General features: G+C 36.3%; 1 protein-coding gene and 1 pseudogene across 1 annotated transcript in view; both read left to right on the forward strand.

The window, feature by feature from the left end:
• The window catches only part of GABRB1 (gamma-aminobutyric acid type A receptor beta1 subunit), a 433636-nt gene that overhangs the window by 41068 nt on the left and 370298 nt on the right, over positions 1-22270 (forward strand). The window lies entirely within an intron of this gene.
• LOC114023755 lies at positions 15960-16138 on the forward strand (annotated as a pseudogene).

Below are 22270 nucleotides of genomic sequence, written 5' to 3' on the forward strand. Positions count from 1 at the left end.
AATGTTATTCTCAGAAGAGCTCCATAGGCCTCAACTGATTGCCAAAGGCATATATGACATAAAAAAGTTTTAAAAACCTCTGTGTTCAATGCTTTCAGTGTACTTTGTCCTCACTTCAGCAGGAGTAGGTGGACTGATTGATTTCATCGGAGTAGTTAATAAGAAGAAAGTGAAGTTCACTATTTTGGAAGCCTCTGTCTGAACAGATTTTAACTGATTTCAAGCCCCAGTGGTAAGGGGAATGTGAAGACTGGTTCTTCAGATCCCTGGTAATTCAGGTACTATAATCTTTCAGAGTAGAAATGGCCTCAGAATGAGTCAAGTGAACCATACTAATAAAGATAGCCAGATATCTGCAGACGAAAAGGTAGCCGATACCTTATACCTCCTCCTACTTCAAGGAGTAATTCAAGGTTGGTTAGATCACATATATTACTATTCATATTAAATACTTTCCTGTCAGTAGATAGTGTCATATTCCAGGATTTTTATGGCCTAGAATGAAGAATTAATGGCCTGTGGTGAATCTGCAATAATCATATTCAATGTTCCATGTAGTCATTAGGTGACACGCAATTAGTTAAAATAACTATTAAAAACCATTTGCTTAAAATATTTGGGTAGCAATTAGAATCATTTTAATTTTAATATTTCTGGAATAATTTTACATGCAATTTGAATTTCTTAGTATGGGAGGAGACCCTTACAAATGAGCTAATCAAACTATCAGCTGCCTCCGGACAAGATGCAGTTCTGAAAAACTCAGTGCTAATGCTCAAATTTGCCTCCCACATATTCTGGGGAATGCTCATATTCTATCATAAGCAAAATCTGTCAATTATTTTTTCTTTCTTCTAAGGAAGCCAACAAAGATGAAACACCTGCATTTCTGTTGTCTGTGTGCCTGTGTTGAATTGTGCCATGGGCTATATTTCTCAATAATGATAATAGTGACAGTGATAATGAGAGCTGACATTTATATATTATTTCAAATTTGAGAAAGCACCTTTTTAAACATATCAACCCTGAGGGGTGGGCACTACAGTTTCTCTCCCATTCTGCACATGAGGAAGCTGAGGTTTAGAGATGGCAAGTGACTTGCCTATAGTCCCATGGCAAAGAAAGTCTGAGAAAAGTTTTAAAATTAGGTATTTCTGGTTCCAAATCCAGTGTTGTATTCATTATGTGGCAATATCCCTTGAGAAACCAGAAAAGTAAAATTAGGCGTGACAATAAGTAAAGCAATTCTCCAAATTTATTTGGTCTTAGGTGCCAAATTATAGAAGGGATCAAAGACCAGCAGATTGTTCCAGACATGCCCTTGCAATTTGGGGTTACCCTTTAATTTTGAAAAAATAAGAATTTTTCTAGGGAAGTGATCTCCTCTGTAGTTGAATAGATTGGCTCATAGTTTGCCCCCAAAAGTGCTTGCCATTATTTGACTTTTATTAAACATTAAGTCATCTTGTTATGAGTTCTGCTTCTTCAGGTGAATTGCCCTGTGGGCTTTATTTCATTGTGAATCTCATTCAGTCTGGATGATATTCATCCATTTTTATTTTCTGTACATACCCTCAATCTTCATGTCTATAAAGAATCATGACACATCTAATACTGTGAAGATTGATCAGAGTCAAATGTATCTTTTTTTTCTGTGTCTTTATTGAATTATTCTGTATCCTATCTACTCCACAACTTATGGGAGACCGAAATTTTTGATACCCCAGTTCTAATCTGATGTAACACAGTTGATAAATCGAACTACACTGAGATAAGAGAAGGCTTGTAAGCTATTTACACCAAATTCCACTAAGAATAGAACTGAAAACCAACAGGGTCATTCCTCATAAGATTCTTTGCAGGCCTGAGCTATTCCCATCAGATTTCCAAGGACTCTAGTTCAGGCAAGATTTGAATCAATGTCTTTTCGATAAGACAGGGATTAATTTGTTAGTCCGGCCTTTTGCTGACATAACTGAAATAGGCTTTCCCTAGAGAGAGGCCATGCTTTTTGCTAAGTAATGTTAAGGAGAATTTCTGTGGTGCTTTCTTACTTAAGTCGACAAATTCATTTTAAACAATCATGAATACAGAATAGGCAATAAGAATGTCATTCAAAATATGCTAATGTTTCATAAGTGTTCACTTTTTTACTTTGCTCGGGTTGATAAGAACACTTACCAAGTGGTTTCTCAATCAGCTCACTACCCTTTTAAAGAGATGTCATTTATTATAATATGCATATCATGCTGACTATGAAACAGTAGACCAGAGTTCTAATTTCCATCTCAGTCATAATTAACTGTGTGATCCTAGCTGTAACATCTGTGCCTCAGTTTCCTCATCCAAATGAGGAAGATAATAACTAGCCAACCAAATCCACGTCCTTCTTGTGAATGTCAAAAAAGCAATATGGTATCAAAGAAAAGTTGTTGAATGTGAAGTCAGGAGATTTGGGTTCAAATTATGACTCTCACATTTACTGATTGTGAGGCCTTGTACTATTAATTTCATCTCTCAAAGCCTTAATTTCCTCATCTGTAAAATAGAGGCAATACTATCTCATAGGATAGTTACGAGGAAAATATATGGAAAACCTCAAAGTGCTATTAAAATGTGAATTATATATATAATCAGTTAAGATGACATATAATATGCAAAATGCTACATGAATGTAAGGTAACCTGGCACTGTGAGGGATATGTTGTAGCCATACCTAAGAACCTGATTCAATAATGTGAAGAGAGACATGGGCATTTAAATGGCAAATCAACAGGAAGGGCTTTGGCAGTATGAGAAAAGAACCTGGTGGTGTTTTAATTATGAATTTCTTCAAGTTGGCTTGTATCCTACCAAGTTGCTCAGATGCTGTTCCCTGGTTTTCTCTTCCTACTAGAAGAAATTGGTGACATTTTTAAATGGCAGTTGATGTTGAGAAGACAAATGATGCCTGGGCCCAGATAGCAAAGCAGAGTGCTGCCCAAAACCAGTGACAGCATTTCTTAATAAAAACAATTTCTCATCTCTAGCATGTTAAAAGATTTCTTCCCCGAACCCCAAAGTGAATTGTCTCCTACAAACAGTCATGCATTTCTCTCTTTTAGCGAAAGGTGAAAAACTGCCTGGGTGTGAAAGTCAAAAAATTTCTCAGCTCTTTCAGAACCATGAGACAACTTGTCAGTCGCAATGATAGCTCCATTCACAAATTGACACTCTTAAATCATGTAGGATGGGGAGGAAATATTATCTAAAGGATTTAGAGACAAGAGAATAATAGGTCCCTTGGATACTGCAAAATAGAATGCCAGAGAGGACTAAATTTTAATGTCTTGTATTTTCCTTGTCTTGAAATTCTTTTTTTTAAAAGAATTTCTAAATTGCCTGGTGAAATAAAGGCTGATAAATGTTCTTATTAGTCAAGTATGTTCTGAAAAAAGTTATTTTACTTATAGGCTTGCTAAGATAGAAATGTATAAAAACATGCAGACAGATAATAGATGTATGTATCAGACAAAAATACAGACTGAAGCAGTTTATCAACTCAGAACCATGAAAACTTTTTCCCAGTCTTGGAAAAGTTTGTGGGAGTTTTTTTGTTTGCTTATTTTTGTATTTGTTGTTTTATCAATCCCTACTATATTCTGGCTGGTTCCTTTTTATATGCCTGGATTGAAATGGCCCATTATATTTGTAACACAGAAGCTTTTACAAGGGAATATATAAAGGTATAACCTTTATTATAAGGTATAGAAGATATAACCATAAATATATACAAATACAATCTCCCAACACATGGGAGGTATAACACTCCCCCACCCCCTACATACATGCACTTGCACACATACACATACACACACACACACACACATCAGACACACAAAACCATGGATAGGGATCAGGGAAGGGAAGGGGAGTAGCAAGGAATGCTAGACAACTATGAATAAGCTCATTCCAGAACCTTAACTTGATAGTCATTTCCATGTTATCACCTGTTGGATTAAAAAAATGAAAGTAGAACTCTACTTACAGGTTTTGGTGTTTAATAGGAATCTTTACTTGTTTACCATTAATCCCTGTCTTTAGTTACTTACTGCAGCAGGTTCACTTCAGGAGGAATTAAAGAGGAAACTTTCTTGGTTACACTGTATGGTTGTAAACAGAAATCATGGGAAACATTTAAATATGGAAGACTAACAGGAGTATGTTTGCACCATGAACCTCATAAGATAGAATCAGAATGCTACACAGACCTCACTCAATTATTTTCTCTTTCCTAATTCAGGTATGAGTGGAACTTCTAGAGTTCTAGTACAGGTAGAACTCGCTGTGTTCCTTGGTTCCTAGACTCATGGCTAACAATGTTGACCAAATATGAAGTTGGAACTTTTCCCTCACTATCAGGCTTCACCTAAAATCTCTGATTTAGAGAGTGTAAAATGGAAACAAACAGAATTTCAATAGATTCTGTCTTATTTTGAAACCAATAGGCAGTTTCATACATAGATATAATAGATTTGAATCTAGCCAGCTAATGATGCTGAGGACTGCTACTTAGGACTGAGGAGGCTAAATCCTCAATTAATTGAAGTGAGGCCTGTCTCACAAATAAGAAACAGAGGGATCTATATTCCCCCTAAGACAGAAGTTCTTAACTTTTTCTGTGTTATGAACCTTTGGCAATCTGGTGAAACCTATAGACTCCTCAGAATAATGTTCTTAAATGCATAAAATAAAATACATAAGATTACAAATGAAAGCAATTACATTGGAATATAGTTATCTTTTTCTTTCTTTCTTTCTTTTTTCTTTTTTTTTTTTTTTTTTTAGTTCATAGACCCCAGGTTAAAAACTGCCCTAGAGACTATTCTAAGTTCTTTGTCAAACAATCCATTCCAAGTCCTTGGTCAAACTCAGGCTGAACAGCTACTTAACTGAATTTAACTCTATCTCTCCCACCCCTATTTAAGATTCAAATCTCAGCTCTGCCTCTTAATGTCTGTGTGGCCTTAGGGAAATCAATTAACCTTATTTCTTCTCATATAAAATGAGAGGTTTGAACTAGATGACTTCTAAGGTTCCATCCAGCTATACATCTGTGATCCCATGATTCTAAGGAACAGCCAGACCCTGGCATTCTTACACTTCACATGGAATTAAAAATCCTGGATCTGATCTAAAAGGACTGTCAAAAAAAAAAAAAAAAGAAGTAGAAATCTGCTTCCGAGTTTTGGTGTCTGAGTTTGGAAGGAATCTTTAAATTGTTAACAATTCTTCTCTGCCTTTAGTTATTCAGTGGAGAAAACTTATCTCAGGAGGAGATGAAGGGGGGAAATCTCCTAATTCCTAAGTGTGTTCATGATTCCTGAAAGTTTCTATATTCACACTTAGAGGCATTTGGTTATAATAAGATTCTTAGCAAAAATTCTCATCCTACATTGGTAGGATAAATGACAGTATATAGAGAGGCATATTTGGCAAATAGTAAAACTGGAAAAACTGCATGAGTCAAACAACTTTTTAAAAATAATATTTTATTTTCTCCCCAATTACATGTTAAAACAATTTTTAACGTTTGTGTTTTTTTTTTAAGTTTTGAGTTCCAAATTCTATCCCTCCTTCTCTTCCTCCCTCCCTGAGACAGTAAACAATCCAATATAGATTATACATGTGCAACGTGAGCCAAACAACTTTAAGAAGTTGTTCACTGTTGACAGTTATTAAAATATAAGAAGGGAAAGGAAATCTGGCTTCTTTAAGTAGGGATTCACTTGGAAGGAGATAACCCTGCAGGAGTGCTAGGTGGGGTTCTGTGTAGGGGTGAATGCTTATCTTTTAAAGGTCAAAGCCACAAAGAAAAGAGAAAAGGAAGCAAGAAGAGTCTTGAGAACTGAAGAAGATGGGGGGGAGGGGTATGTGTAATGTATGCTATGTTATCACTTTTAAAAAATGAGTCAAATGGTTCTGGCAAAATTGCAAAGGCATTTGTGAACAAAACACTCTGAAATTAAAAACAAAATTCAAAATGTTAAAGCAAAAATGTGATGAATGGAAATAATACCTAAAAATGCTGGCCTACTAACTGTTCCTCATACTAGACATTTCCATCCCTCATCTCTATGCCTTAATCTCACTCCCCACTTTTGCCTTTTAATATTCCTGGCTTCCTTTAAGAATCAATTTGAATTCCACCTTCTGCAAGACACTTGTCCTGGTCCTCATAGTGGCCAGTGCCTTCCCCACTGAGATTACCTTTCATCTACTTTATATTATCTTGTTATTTACAAGAGATGTACTGAATATGTAGTTATTTAAGTGTTGTTTGCCAAATTGGAACATAAGGTCTTTGAGGGCAAGGATTATTTTTGCCCTTTTTTTCTTATCCCCAACACCTGACACATGTTAAGTACTTAATAAGTGACAGGTAATCAAAGGGGAAAATAAATGGTTATGAAGTATCTTACAACATTTACTAATGTTCTCAATTATGGAACTTATGGATGGTCAGCCATCACATCCTTTCCACTAAGTTCCTTATAAAATGATTAATCAGGACAAAATAGATATAAAATATATCTTTAAAAAAAATTAGCCTCATGTTATCTGGTACCATTAGTATGAAGCTTTTTTTTTTTAATTAAGATTTCTTTCTAAAGGCTTTGCCACTTCAGAAAGGTTGAGAACCCCTGATCCATTATATCCAATTTCACCATGGGATGTCACACTTAGTTAGATCTTTTTAAGTTCATTCATTTATTCAATAAACATTTATTATCTGAAAATGTTATTCGTTTCAGTAATGATCAAGCAATGCTGTAAAATATAAACCTCCAATTTACTAATACACTCTCATCATTTTTGGGAATGATTATTCTATAGTACTTATTTTGTTGACCTCAGATTAAAGTGGGAAAGACTGATATAATAAATTAGTGATTATTTTTAGTTGTGATAGGAATCATGAAAAACCTGGCTCTTTGAATTGAGTTACTAATTTAATTACATTAACTCTTTGTAAGGGACTCAGTGCTGCTATGTAGGTCTGTCCAAAGATCAACCTTGCTAAGTTCAAAGAGACTCATCTACTTCTTGATTTTTTTTCTTCTGAAAACATTATTTAGTAAGGTACAAAGAGTTTGTGAAATATATGGAGTTTTAAAAAATAATAATTCTTGAGACTATTAAATAAGTAATATTCAAATTATAACTTCAGTTTATCCAGACCTAGATTACTATTATAATTCATCATTGATGTAAAATATAATGAATATGTCATCATTATTGAATAATTATTGAGCACTTCTATAGTCCTTCATACTTTTCATCTTCTATTTTTTTATTAGTATTTTCACTAAATCCCATTCCTTGATTTGCAGAGGGAAACCTCTTATGCATGGAGAAGTAGTCTTAGCCCCTGCTTGGTCAAATGGGCGACATTTGATTTCTTGACATATGTATCATTATAGATCATTCCTGAGTCATAGGTTCTCAAAGCGAGTGATACCACCCCTTGGAGGGCCCTAGAACAACCTGGGGGTGGGGAGGTGGTAGTAGCCTCAGGTGCAACTGGGAGGTGTTGAATAAAAATAAGGAGGCAGTGGAAGCATAAGGAAAGAAGAGAAGAAAATTTTGGAAAACTGTTCATACATGTTTCATTTGTTGTATAACAGAAATAAAGTCATAGTGATTACATTATTTTCCAAATAAACACACAAAATGCAAGTTATAACCTATCAGTGGTCAAGTCCAACAGCAGGTCTTAACAAACAAGTGTTAGCAGAAGATGTGGGAACATTTTTACCATGAGTCAGCATCCCATCCCAGTTCTTGTTTTCCTACCTATACAACCCCACTACATTGCCTCTCCTTCAGTGTTAAAAGACTATAGATTTGTGTACTGACACATTCAAGAAGACTAGAGGGTCCTACAGAAGTTAATGTACATACAGATGATATGTCATAAAGACAGTTCAAATACCAATTGTTTTTATCCTAACCTGTTCAGTTAGCCTCACCTCCTTGCCTCCATTCTCTTTATAAAAAGTAGCCTCATTAATAATTTTATAGAAAAGACAGAAGATGAAAAATATGACTTATATTTTTAAAAAACCTTTTTGTAATCCCTTAATAAGATATCAAATAAACTTGAAAATGTGCTTGAAGATTCTCGAGGTTTTCAAATCTCACCCTGGGAGGATACATCTGTATTCTTTCAGTGCAAGTCACTTTCCTTAAGGCAAAGCAAGTCTCTTTGAAGCTGTCAACTCTTTGGAGAAAATTTGCTTGATTTAAAATAAATTTATTAGTGTAACTAATGAGCCACAGAAACCCTTGACATCTCTATTTAATCAATCAAAAGTAAGTAGGTACAAATAAGCCCTCAGTCAATCTGAGAGGATCAGAGGAGCTTTGATTCATTGGATGAAAGATAACAATGTCATAAATGAAATAGCTTGTCATTGGTTGAGGAGAAGTTATGCCCTGTGGAGCTACATATAGAAGCAGCAATCTTGTTTGGAGCTAGCTAATTTAGCCATGGTTAAATCTAGTGATAGAGGACTCCTGAGAATGAATTTTCTGGGGGAGGGGGAGAACAGAGAGAAATCACCGGCTGACCAGGTATTAATCTTGTGAACTTGAGAAGGTTAGAAGATATCGAGTTGGTATTGACACTGATAGTAATGTCCAACAGATTCAGTAGCATTGTCACTATAGCAACTATCGATATGGCAACATCTGCATTGGGAGATGAGAGACACATTGAAGACAGAGCAGACACACCAGAGTAAGGCAGTTCTAAAACACAAGGAGAGTAATCTTCAGAGTTCAGCAGAGATCTGTGCCTAAGAGGAACTTCATGAAGACTCCATGAAGGGAGAAAAGGACTTTTAGTAACCAGCAATTGTGTGTTTTCTCTTTAGCTATACATACATACATATATGTATGTATGTATGTATGTATGCTCTAAGTTTGAGTCTATTCTCCCCAGAGACTTTGTGTGTGCAAGGGGAGAGTAAACTCTGTTTTGAGGAGTTATTTCTTTTTGTTTTCTTTTCTTGAGACTGAGTCTTCTTTTCTTTCCTAGTCTGGAAGTCCAGTGGCCACTAGTGGGACCAAAACACTGTTTATTAGGATGGAAGCTTTGATTTTCTCCGTTTATTACCTGGGCTGGTTTGTCCCTCCTTAGATAGCCTGGCACACACCTACCTGAGGCCTGAGGTCCTGGTGAATTACTGTCTGGTACCTGATTTAGTACAGACACTGATTCAACTTTAACCCTACTGCAGCTCAGAACTCCCCAACTCAAGCATTTACCACCCTCAGTCTCTTTTTGTAGCAGGGCTTGTAAGGATGTGCCACCACACTTAGCCACTCTATATTTTCTATTATAGTTATGTTGGTTTTTTCAAGCATAGCACATCTAACATAATGCTTCAAAAGTGAATCTGAAATACAGATTCTAAAGGGGGGGGGGAGGATGTGAGAGTGTTGTCAGAGAGCGCCAAAGAAGCAAAAGTTTTTGGATTACTGAATTCTAACACAAAAGTTGGAAACTCCTGTGAGTGCTTTTTTTTTTAGTACTATTGAGAACCTCTTTGTTAATTTCTGGTAATAATGTTTGCAACTAATTGTGCAAAGCTAGTTGTGTGAAACTATAAGCAAATATTGAACCAAATTCTCTTATTCTCCCTTGGCTCTCTCAGCTAGTTAGCTCATTATATCAGTAAAGTTTAGTCACCTAGAGGCAATGGTAACTTTGTATTTACTGTAATACTAGCGTAGGGGCTATGGTACAGTCATAGTGTATAATATAATGCATCGTACAAATTATCTAACTCTCACAAAGAAGCTGGGAAAATACCAACGTTATTTTCTTATATGAGGTGCCTTATGAAGGATTAGCACAAGATTCGGAAGAATTAAATGACCCCACCATCATACAGTGTTGGAAATGGAAGGAAATTTAAGATAATTACTTGGTACTTTTTATTTTCAAAGTACTTTCTATGTTCACAGTGTTCCCATAAAAGAGTAAAAATATTGTTTTCCCCATTATCATTCCTCTGACCCTCCCTCAACTTGAAATTTTGGTTGAGACATCAAATGACTTGCCCAAAACCATGTGGCTAGTGATGAGAACCAAGGGTCAAACTCAGGTCTTCTGACTCAAAGCCAGTGCTATTTCCTGAACAAAACAAAGATATTAAATAACTTGAGAGAGATAATGAAATGGCAATCTCCTCTGGTATGATTAATCCTCTATTAACACAAGAGAAATATTAGTACATCTCTCTTGTACACATTCCCTTTTAGCCTTGGGATTTTCATTATTTTTGGATTATTGCTGTTTTATTTCATAATTACATGAAGTATGAGAATACATGTAATCTAAATGTCATTACCTTTAGATATAATTTCATAAATTATTTGACATCCATCAAAAGTCATCCTTAAGTATTTTGTCAATGTTTTACTCTAAAAATTCTTCTCATTAATGCCAAAATGTTTTAACAAGTGAACATATACCAATAATAAAAAAGACCCCAAAATATCCTTGAGGATTCAACATATAAATTGTAGCAGAACCAGACTATCATTACAGACAGAAATTGCCTCACCATTTCCCACACAGAACATTGATCCATAAAAATTCAAAAATAACTTTTTTTTAATAGATGGTGTCACATATAATACTGAAAGTCTCTAAACTATGTGGAATGAAAAGCTTTCAAAATATAGAGGCTTAGAAGAAAAATTAAAACCACATGGGGACATGGTCATCATTGCCATTCTGTCTGCTGCTGGAGTTTTCCTGAAGATACTTTTAGTGCATCTCTAGAATGGTGGGAGAGAGACCAAGAGATAGAGACAGAGATAGATTATATTTATTATAATCCTTACTAGGAATCAAGTATAGCCCTGAAAATAGGCACACATGCTTGAATTTGTCTGATGTTACATAAAGTGGTTTACCTTCTGATGATTCGTATGAAAATGCTACTATTCAAGAGTGGAAGCAAAAGGCCTTCCACAGGCAACATGCATACAAACTAAACTAACAAATAATATGTTGACAACAAAGCACGGAACAAATGGCTGTCATCTGACTTTATCTATAGAAATAAAAAAAAGTTAATGATTATGCTTACTACTCAGTTCCAGGTCTTCATAACCATAATATATAGATAGGTTATTCCTACGGAGTTCAGTTTTATTGACAAATACAGATATCTCAAGTACATGATAAAACCAGTATGACATCAAGGAAACCTCCAAGAATTTAGAACCACTTGATTACCTAGAAGAACATGGCCTGGTGGTCAAAATCGTACAACAAACGTTCACTATCTATCTTTCATAAACTAGGAAATGACATATCCTCATACTACATTACTTAAAACATGCTTAATAATTCAACAAATAAATGGTCTTGAAATCAAACCCCATCATCACAAAATAAACAGTTGCCTGCATTTTCCTGAACAGAACACTGATTCATAAAAATTTTAAAACATTTTAAATAGATATCAGCATACCAAATACTCATCTCCAAGTAATGTGGGATGAACAGCTATTAAACTATAAAGACCAAACAGAAGAAATGAAAAGCATTTGAGAATTGGATGGGTTACATAGAATACCCATTGTCTAGTTTGCTATTGGAATTAGTCTAAATATTCTTCCAGGGAAGCTATAGAAGTTGAGCTTATATCATTATACATTTATTTAATTACAAAAAAAAACCCTATTATTTTATCCTTAAGTTTTTTTCTTTTCATTTAATTTTTCTTTTATTTTTTTCAATTACATGTAAGTAAGTTTTTAACATTCATTTAAAAAAAAAGTTTTGAGTTCCATATTCTCTCTTTCCCTCCCTCCCCTGTTTCCCCCTTCAGAAGGCAAACAATATGATAAAGGTTGTATATGTGCAGTCATGCAAAACATTTCCATATTAGCCATGTTGCAAAAGAAAATGCAGACCCCCCTTCCCAGAAAAGAAGAAATTTAAAAGTATGCTTCAATCTACATTAAGACTTCATCAATTCTTTCTCTGTAGATAGATAGCATGTTTTTTATCCTAAGTCCTTCAGAATTGTCTTGCATCATTGTGTTGCTGAGAATAGCTGTCATTCACAATTAATCAATATATAACATCTCTATTACTGTGTATTGTTCTAGTTATGCTCACTTCACTTTGCATCAGTTCACGTACATCTTTCTAGGTTTTTTCTGAAACCATCCTGTTCATCATTTCTTATAGCACAGTAGTATTCCATCACAATCAAATCTCACAACTTGTTCATCCATTCCCTAACAGATTGGCATCCACTTAATTTCCAAGTCTTTGCCAACACAAAAATAGCTGCTATAAACATTTTTTTACATATATGTCCTTTTCCTTTTTGCTTTGGTCTGTTTGAGTACAGACCCAGTAGTAGTATTGATACGTCAAAGGGTATACACATTTTATAGCCCTTTGGGCATAGTTCCAAACTGTTCTCCAGAATAGTTCAATTAGTTCACAACTCTACCAATAGTGCATTAGTGTCCCTATTTTTCCACATCCCCTCCTACTTCTCTTATTTTCCTTTCTGTCATATTAGCCAATCTGATAGGTGGGAGGTAGTACCTCAGAATTGTTTTAATTTGCATTTCTCTAATCAATAGTGATTTAGAGCATTTTTTCCTATGCCCATAGATAGCTTTGATTTCTTCTTCTGAAAACTGCCAGTTCATATTCTTTGACACATATTCTTAATTCTGGCTCAGTTCTCTGTATGAGGTCTGTATCAGAGAAACTTGATATAAAATTTTTCTCTAGTTTCTTGCTTTCCTTCTAATTTTGGCTGCATTGGTTTTGTTTGTGCAAAACCTTTTTAGTTTGATATAATCAAAATTATCCATTTTACTTTCTGTGACGGTCTCTATCTCTTGTTTGGTCATAAATCCTTCCCTTATGCATAAATCTTACAGGTAAAATAGTTCATGCTCTCCAATTTGCTTATAATATCATCCTTAATGTCTAAATCATGTACCTATTTTTACCTTATCTCAGTATACAATGAGAGATGTTGATCTATACCTAGTTTCTGCCAAACTGCTTTTGAGTTTTCCCAGCATTTTTTTGTCAAATAGTGAATTCTTAACCCAAAACCTTGTATTTTGGGGCTTATCAAACATTAGATCCCTATGGTCATTTACTACTCTGTATTGTGTCCCTAATCTATTCCACTGATCCATCCCTGTATTTCTTAGTCAGTACCAGAGTGCTGTGATGATTTTTATTGTTGTTATTCAGTTATTTCAGTTGTATCTGACTTTTTTGACCCCATTTGGAGTTTTCTTGACAAAGATGCTAGAATATTTTGTCATTTTCTTTTCCAGCTCATTTTGCAGATGAGGAACTGAGAAAAACAGGGTTAAGTGACTTGCCCAGGCTTACACAGCTAGTAAGTATCTGAGGCCATATCTGAATTTAGGAAGATGAGTCTTCCTAACTCCAGACCTGACAGTCTATCCACCATACTACCTAGCTGCCTGCTTTGATGATTACATGTTTTGTAATAGTTTGAGATCTGGTACTGCTAAACCACCTTCACAATTTTTTCATTCATTCACTTGATATTCTTAATCTTTTGTTCCTCCAGATGAATTTTGTTATTATTTTTTCTAGCTCTACAAAATATTTTTGGTCATTTGATTGGTTACGACATTGACTAAAAATTTAGCTAGAACTGACATTTTTATTATATTGGCTTGGCCTACCCATGAGCAATTAATATTTCTCCACTCATTTAGATCTGACTTTATTTTGTGAAAAGTGTTTTGTAATTGTGTTCATATAGTTCCTTATCTATAATAGTCTTTAAGAAATTACATATAAAAAACAATCTCCTATTGCTTATTCTGTGATAATTGAGATTAGTAATAACATATTTGCATAGTGCCTTAAGGTTTACAAAGTACTTTCCTTTCAATAACTGTGAAATAAGTCATACAAGTATTATTCCCCCCACTTAACAAATGAAGAAAAAAGAAGTTTAGAAATATTAACTCTAATTTGTCCATTACTGTATAGTCAGCAAGCATTTATTAAGTGCCTATAACTAGTGAATCCTCAAAATATATCTCAAACTCACATCATTTGACTCTAAGACCTGCCCATTAAACCATAATAATATGTAATATATGGAAGAGTATTATGCTTGTCTACATAAGAAAAAGGATTTTCTTCTCCAGTAGAAGAGTTAATTTGTGACATGAAAAGCATAAACTAATAGTGAATATTATACTGGAATTAAAGTCAGAAAGACCTAGGTTTGAATTACACCTCATATACTTCCTAGCTATGTGATCCTTGGTAGGCTATTTAATCTCTCTGTGCCTCAGTTTCTCCCTCTCTATGTAGTATCACTTCTAGGTTTATTCTTTCAACTCTCACCCTCTTCCCAACAAATAGGTTGGCTCCCTAGAGGGTGGTTAACTAGTTCTCCTCTCAAGATTCTAAGCATAATTGTGAGAGAATGGAATGTTTCTAGTACTATTGATCATATTCCCCCACAAGTACGTAGAAAGTCCAGGGCAAAGTGGGTTCAAGTTCAGACAGCACATATGACAAAGGGGTCACTCACAGTTCTCAGTTTCTGAAAGTCCTTCTTCCTTTGTGGAGTACCCATGAAGCTTTCCTTTGGTGTGTGTGTATCTCTGTTCTGGGTTCTGAGGGTGCTGTCCTGATAGATTCCTGCAACTGCCATCCTTGGTGTGTCTAGTTTGGTCTCAGTTCCCAAATGCAAAAATTGCTATCAGCAACTGCATTACTGAGAAGACTGGTGCTGATGACTAGGTCCAGACTGACCTTTTGAGTTCATAACATCATCTTCTTTTGAAAGAGGTGAGGAAAAGACAAAACAATTCCATCTCAGAAGCTTGGTTTGCACTACCCCACCACTAGGCTGGACTACTGTTGAGATGGCTGAATTCTGAAATGGCTTGTTGTTTTATCCAAATCTCACAGGGAATAACTGACTCTCTTCAGCCAACCACAAGACATTTCTTGAGAGGCTCATCTACTTTCATTCAGTTCACCCAGATTATATCTTTGATTGTTTGATTCAACAGAGGAGTCTATGTCTAATTAATCACAATAGTTTCCACCTTTTATCAATTCTATAATTCAATTAGAATCATTTTTACCTAAAAAGATATTAGTCTATAGACTATCTTGTTAGTTATATTAATTAGGATTGAGGGATATGTGATACCCCTCTTACATGCAAAATGAAGGAGTGGTCTCAATGACCCCTATGATTCCTTCCAGTTCTAAATCTATGATCCTATGATTATATGACTATTTATTTAATTTCTTGCCTGTCTAGGTGTTCTAAAAACATGATTCTTATTCTCGTCTCCCTCTTTCTCTTTCACTCTACAATGAACAGAAATAGGAAGACATACACATAAGACTAATGGCTATTTTAATTTCTTTTCTTTGTTTTATGAATTGCCATGGCCAATGGCAATATCACCTAGAGGCCAACCTTCTAATGATGAACTTTTTCATCCAATGAATAGAATAAGGAATAACATCCAGAAAATATATGAATGGGGAAAAGAGTCTGGGCAATTGTGGACAAGGTGCAAGGAATAATAGATGGATATTCTGATTGGTGCACTGGTACCCATACAACATAAGAGGAAATTAAGGAAATTCTCTAGCATATTAGGTATAGTCTCTATGGAGTCTGTATGGGCAAAGTCATTTTGATCAAGGCTTTCCCCCCAAGAACCACAAATTTAGAGGTTCTAATAACACTTGGGACTCCTGTAAGAGCAGTAAAACAATTGAGTTTACCATTTATTTATCAAGAACGTCATTAAACAAGGCTAAGGAGGAGGTGGAAGTGTAGTTGTAGCCCAATTCTTTCCATGGGGTATCCAGATTGTGAAGTGAATTGACTGCGATGTTTCTGCAGTATGACCTCAATGAACAAGGGACAAGAAAACAGACCCTGCAGGACAACAGACCTGTTCAGCTCATCCAGCCAGATTCTCTCCAGATGACAAGTACACAAGACACTGTGTCACTATCAAGAAGAGATTCAGGGTTCTCATCACCCAACAAGCACGATCGGTCCTCTGAATTACCAGCCACCAAGCAATGGCAGCCACCAAGGACTCTGGCCCAAGAACCTTTTCCTACATCTAGGAGACCTCAAAGGACTCTGCCCCCAGAAACTTGTGACTTGGGGAGGTCTCTCCTTGAAAAAAAATGAATTTATCTTCAGGTTCGTTTACTACATGTTTTGTGCCCCTTGTCACAGGCATCAAAATTGGTAGTTAAAGCTCTCTTTATGGGAAAATATTCAATTATTTTCAAGAACTGTTTATTAAGTGCCTGCTATGTGCCATACATTGTGCTAAGTGCTGGTGATACAAATAAGAAAAAGAGGCAGTCTCTGCTTTCAAGGAGCTTACAATCTAATGAGGGAAGACAATATACAGCAGGAAACTGAAAAGCAGGGGAACATGGTATTCAGTGGACTCCAAGCCCAACAGAGCTATTGATGAAAAATTGTTCATCCTTCATTTCAAAGAGGACCAATGACATCACAGTGTGATATCTCGACTTGCTAATGAATTGGATTTAAATGAGGCAGAGTTGAACAAAGTCAGCAGCCTCACTCTCTTTTCCAGAGTCATCAAAGTCCAACAGCAAGACAAAAGTCAAGACAACTGGCGATGGCCCAGGATGCAGTGGATGACTTTGGTTTCTTCAATGTCTGACCAAGCTCTAAGTGGGAACCATGTCATCCTGATCTATATCTTGCCACTGGACCCAGATGGCTCTGGAATAGAAAGTGAGGCTGGTGACTTTGCATATCCCTCCCTCACTTAAATCCACTTCACTTGCAAGTCGTGGCATCACCTTCCTGACAAACAACAAGAAGCTCTAAGCATTCCACAGTGCTTGCTTTAGCCACCTTCATGGACACTGGAACAAATTGTTCTCAGCTGCCCATTCTGTTGGAGAAAGTCTTCACATTTGGGGCAGCTATCTCCCTAATTCACTGACAGGTTTGAGGCCTATCTGTTACCCTCAACCTGGTTTAGCCCATTTGCTGAGATGTTTTTAACTGGGAATGGCCACTGCTCATGCTAAAACTTCTTAGAGCCACAGATGAGAGTTGGCTGAAAGGTGGACACCAAAGATAGATGAGCAGCCCTGAAAAGCCTCAGTGAGCCCTCACACCAGAGATGCTAGTCCTGCCTGAATATCCCATATACCCTTAATAGAAAATGGAGTTACCTGATATGTTGTGAGCCATCTAGAAAGGAAAATGAATACTTCAATATTTAATGAATATCAGCATATGTAGCAACCCACCCATAACTCCTCAGGCTGCAGTTCCTTTTTATGTTCTCATATTCCTATTCACGTTTTCCATTTTCCATCTGTAGCTTTGCTTATCTTGACTTCAAAAATACCCTGCCCTGCCCAGGATAAGCTGATCACAAGAACTCTCATCACCAAACAGAATACTCAGTTTTTGATATCCAGTACCTTCTCAACTCACCTTCAATTGCCTCTTGCTCTGTTTGAAGGGCTGAAGTTTAATGCCTTGCCCTCCAGCCCTCCAATAATATCCCCTCTAGAATGCTTCTTTTTCATGCTAAGATCTCCAGTTGCTAAGCACTGTTCTCATATGGAATGGTTTTAAATATCCCCATATAACATGTAGTATATTGTAGTAAACCCTCTTATATGATCTATTATATAAAATACATGTAAACCACAGGTGATGTGAATACATTGAGGACACTGGGGGAGGCTAGGTACTCATATTATCAAATCTTGTATCTGCTGTTTAAGCCCTTCAGCATTTGACTCCAGTCTGTATTTCCAGATATATTACTCCCGTTAGCGTCCGATATAGTCCAATGTCACTGCTTACTTGATAGCCCTAGTTCATGCCATTCCATTTCCTATTTTTGTAGTTTTACATAGCCTGTCTCCCAGAGCTAATATGTACTTTGTCCATGTGTTTGCCTCTTAGAATGCTTGGCCTCTATTAAAATCTACTCAAATACCACCTCCTACATCAAGCCTTTTCCCCTCTCTGTCCAGCAGCTAGTGCCTCACCCAACCAAAATATCTTCTATTAATTTTTTTTGTCTTTTGCTTTCTCTAATAGGCTAATCACCTTGAAAGCAAAGGACTCTGTGGGGTTTTTTGTATTTGTTTTCCCTGCATCCTGACCTGCAGCCTGGCATATACTAGCACAAACTTAGCAAATGCCTGTCCATTGATTGGCTTGGTTCTTTTGGATTTCCTACAGGTTCAAAAGTTTCTGCTTGAATATTTTCAGTGACTGTGAGTTCACTGTTTTTGCAGAATAATCCATTCCATTGTTGTATGGCTCTAATTGTTAGACAATTCTTTTTTATTCTGAACCTAAATCTGCCTTCTTTTAATTTACAATCATCAGTCCAATAAGTCAACAAAGCATCAAGAGAGGTGATTTTCTACTGATTGCTCTGTCTTATCTGACCTTTTGAATAAGGATATCCTTCCACGTGTGACATTGAGAGTTTAACAGGACCTAGTTCAACCTCTGAGCCAATGCATGAATCCATTCCACAATAACTTTCTGAAGCCTGAAGTGCTATACTAAGTAATATAATAAGTAATATTAAGTAATATAAGTAATATACTATATAATATACTATTAAGTAATATAAGTAATATACTATAAGTAATATTAAGTAATATAAGTAATATACTAAGAGGAGAATGCAGAAGTAGGGGTACCCATCACAAGAATACACAACAAACACACACACACACACACACACATACACACTCTCCTCCACAGCAGCAAGAGCAGCTGCTGGGCCAAAGAGGTATTTGAAGATCTGCGGGGGATATGTAGAAACACTAGCAAAAAGCCTCAGATATTTTGTTGGTCATTTTGGGAGACTAGCCTGAGAACTGTGGGCACTGCAGAATGGAAGGAGAGCCGGTGGCTGGAGTGTTCTTGAAAGTGCATGGCAGGAATGAGTATGGAACTTGGGAGGCATGAAAGAGCTTAGCATGAGGGAAGATGGAGTGGCCCCAAAGTGAGAAGGAGTGTGGCTCAGAACTTTAATGTTAGCTTCATGTTGTACTTTAAGGTTTGCAAAGCACCATTTAAATGTTATCTCGTTGGATCCTTACAATGACCCTGGAAGGTAGGTGCTATTGTTATCCCCATTTTACAGAAGACGAAATGAAGCACAGAGTTGTTTAGTGACTTGCCCAGCTAGTCAGGGCCTGGGTCAGGATTCAAACTCAGGTCTTCCTGACTCCAAATCTGGCACTCCATCCATTGTGCCACCTAGCTGCCTAGGAACTTGAGTGATTTAGGTATATTTGGGAAGTTCATTGAAAAAGAAAATAATGGAGTAATAATAGCTGTAATAGATGAGGATAGTGATATGATCCCCACTCAGCTTATGCCAATATGGAGTAAATTTTTTTTAAAAGTTTGTGAGATCAGATTCTGCCTAGTTCCGGTGGACATCTTTTGGGGGACAGTTGCAACAATTTTTCTTTGGTAGAGCATCCAGGATATTAGAAAGAGAATCTTTCCAAGGCTCTTACTCATAACCCATTACTCACCCCCACTCCCCTCACCACACATATTCTTTACCCTGTCTTTCTGAAATTTGATAGGCATGGTCATTAATAAGTTAGAGGGTACAATTCTTTCAGGGTTCATGGAAATAAGCATTTTTCAACTGGAAGTCTATTTCATATTAAGACCAATTAAATAGGGGAAAAAAGTAGTTTAGTAATAGTAACAATGATAGAATGAATGCAAGTAAAATAATAATGTTAATTAGATGGCAATGACTAAGAAACCTTTTAAAGATCTCCATTTTTTTTCTATACACCTAAGAAGATCTAAAAGATAGTTCACATTCAGAATTGGGATTCACTGGGCTTTCTTTCAAGCATTGCCACTAGCTAAATGTATGGCTTTAGGGCAAATAACTTAACATTTATATATCCCTGAATTAAGGAGGATAACACTCCACATTCCCTATCACTAATAGGCAAGAGGGCATAGTTCTTACGATAAGCTTCCTATAATTATAGACAATGTCAGCACTATCTTGGGGTGAGTGGGGCTTTGTCCCAGTTTGTCAACATCCAGGGGATGCTTTTCTCCCATGGGGATAGGAGTGGAAGCACTTCCTCTTTGCAGGGATTTTTATCCCTTTAGTTCACTTCATAGTCTTCCAATACCTTGCATGGTACAGTCTCCACTGGGCCTCCATCCTTGGGCTCTTAATGCTGTGGTACCCTGCTTCTGAGGTTTACTTTCCCCCATCCAAATCTACACAGGGACAAAGGTTAGACTCCCTAAGACTCTTTCCCTTTCTCATGGCAATTGAACCTAAGCTTATAGCCCTTTCATCTCACCTCCTCCCAAGCCCAACTGAATTTGCCCCAGGAGCAGTTTACTACTAGCTACAGCTCTGATTACTGATGGCTTCCATCTTAAAATATAGGGCATTTCTGTTTCCAGGGCAAACCTGCTCAAATAGTTTCTGTTTCACAGATGAGCCACTAAGTATCAGAAAAACTGTTTTCTTCCAAGCTGAAAGCAATGAAAATTGAAAGGAAATCTCCTGTTGCTGTAGCAAACCGTGAATGTCATGTGCTGGGTTTTTTCTTGCAGTATCTGCCCAAATGGAAACCCCCCAAGGATCCAATGTCTCAATCTTAAATGGACTCTGCATAATCTCTCTTTGGGTGCTTTATTTTTTTAAGGATTTTATCCTCATTACCTCTATACATGTTCAGAAATAAAGTTACCTCTTCTCTCCCATCATTAAGAAGAGAATGATTATAATTAAAGCAGTTGTATGTGTGGCAAAAACCATATTTAATTATTCTATCTAAACAAAACCCATGAAGCAAGTGCTAACTATATTTTAGAAAAGAGTTACAAAAGTTAGTATGTGTATCACTCATAATAAGCATACCTGGAGTATTCTTTCTGTTAGAAATATATGGGTGGAGGAGTTGTAGATGCAAACTTGGAAGGAGAGAGGTTGGTAATTTTTGCAACAATTTTATCCATCATAGAAAATCGTAACAAATGTCCATAAATATAGAACTGTGTAAAATATTTGGAAGGAAATGAAAGTTGCTTTTGCAGAAAGAGGAGAGTATGAGCTACTTCACACTGTGATAATAGCTCCTAGTAGTACAGATATGCAATGATAGTGTAGCTATATGATCTTGGTTAAATTAGATTGTCCCTGTCCCTCCATTACTCCATCATTATAAGTTAAACACTTTGGGAAGCTGCACTGACTACTAGAGTAGTTATTTGCTGAATAACACGCTATCCCTTGAATAAGAATATGAAGCTACTTAGCAACTCTGTGGCAGCAGAGGATGCCTGTTGAGTGGTTCTTCTAGTATATAGAACTGGTTTCCCAGGTGACTGATAAGAAGCTGTAAGCTAGACTGAAAGGTAGAGGCCATCACCAAGTGAACAACTAAAGCAAACCCAAGTAGAAGGAGAATCAAAGCCATGACCTTGTCCTCATTTACCAATATGTACTAATCAATTGAGTAATTCAGTCAAATGATATGACAAAGACTATGTAACTTATTTAAAAAGATAATGGAACTTCAGTATAAAGTGGAATGAAGGGAAAATTTGGAGTCAGAAGACCTGACTTCCAAATGTAACCTTGCCACTTACTACCAACTTGACTTTGTACAAGTCACTTTCTCTCTTTGTCTCACTTTTGCCTCTTTGCCTTTAAAATGAGGAGGTTGTACTAGATGACTTGACATCAATATCCTATCTATATCCATCATCCTATCATCCTTTGAGCTATTGAAGAATTCAGCTCAGTGAACATTTCTAATTACCATTTATGTAATAAAATCTCACTTTCTAAAAATGTACATGTAGCACATAAAGCATGTGACTATATGGTATAATAGTGAAAGGGTGAGCATCTATTAAGTCAATCAATCAAATTACTTAAATAAGTGCCAAGATACTAGTTCCTAATATCTTAACAAGGTGAGAATATGCCCCTATTAAATCAATCAATCATAGACTTTAGACCAAGTGTGACATATTCTTAATTATTTTAAATGCCTTTGGAAGAAATCAGAGGTACTAGAGTGATATTGCACAGAAAATGTAGTCAACTGGTTGAAGAAACTTGGTCATACTCTGTGGGTAATTTATAAAATAAC

This window comes from Vombatus ursinus, unplaced genomic scaffold (assembly GCF_900497805.2).
Source record: "Vombatus ursinus unplaced genomic scaffold, bare-nosed wombat genome assembly UNPS02014818.1, whole genome shotgun sequence".
Classification (NCBI taxonomy): domain Eukaryota; kingdom Metazoa; phylum Chordata; class Mammalia; order Diprotodontia; family Vombatidae; genus Vombatus; species Vombatus ursinus.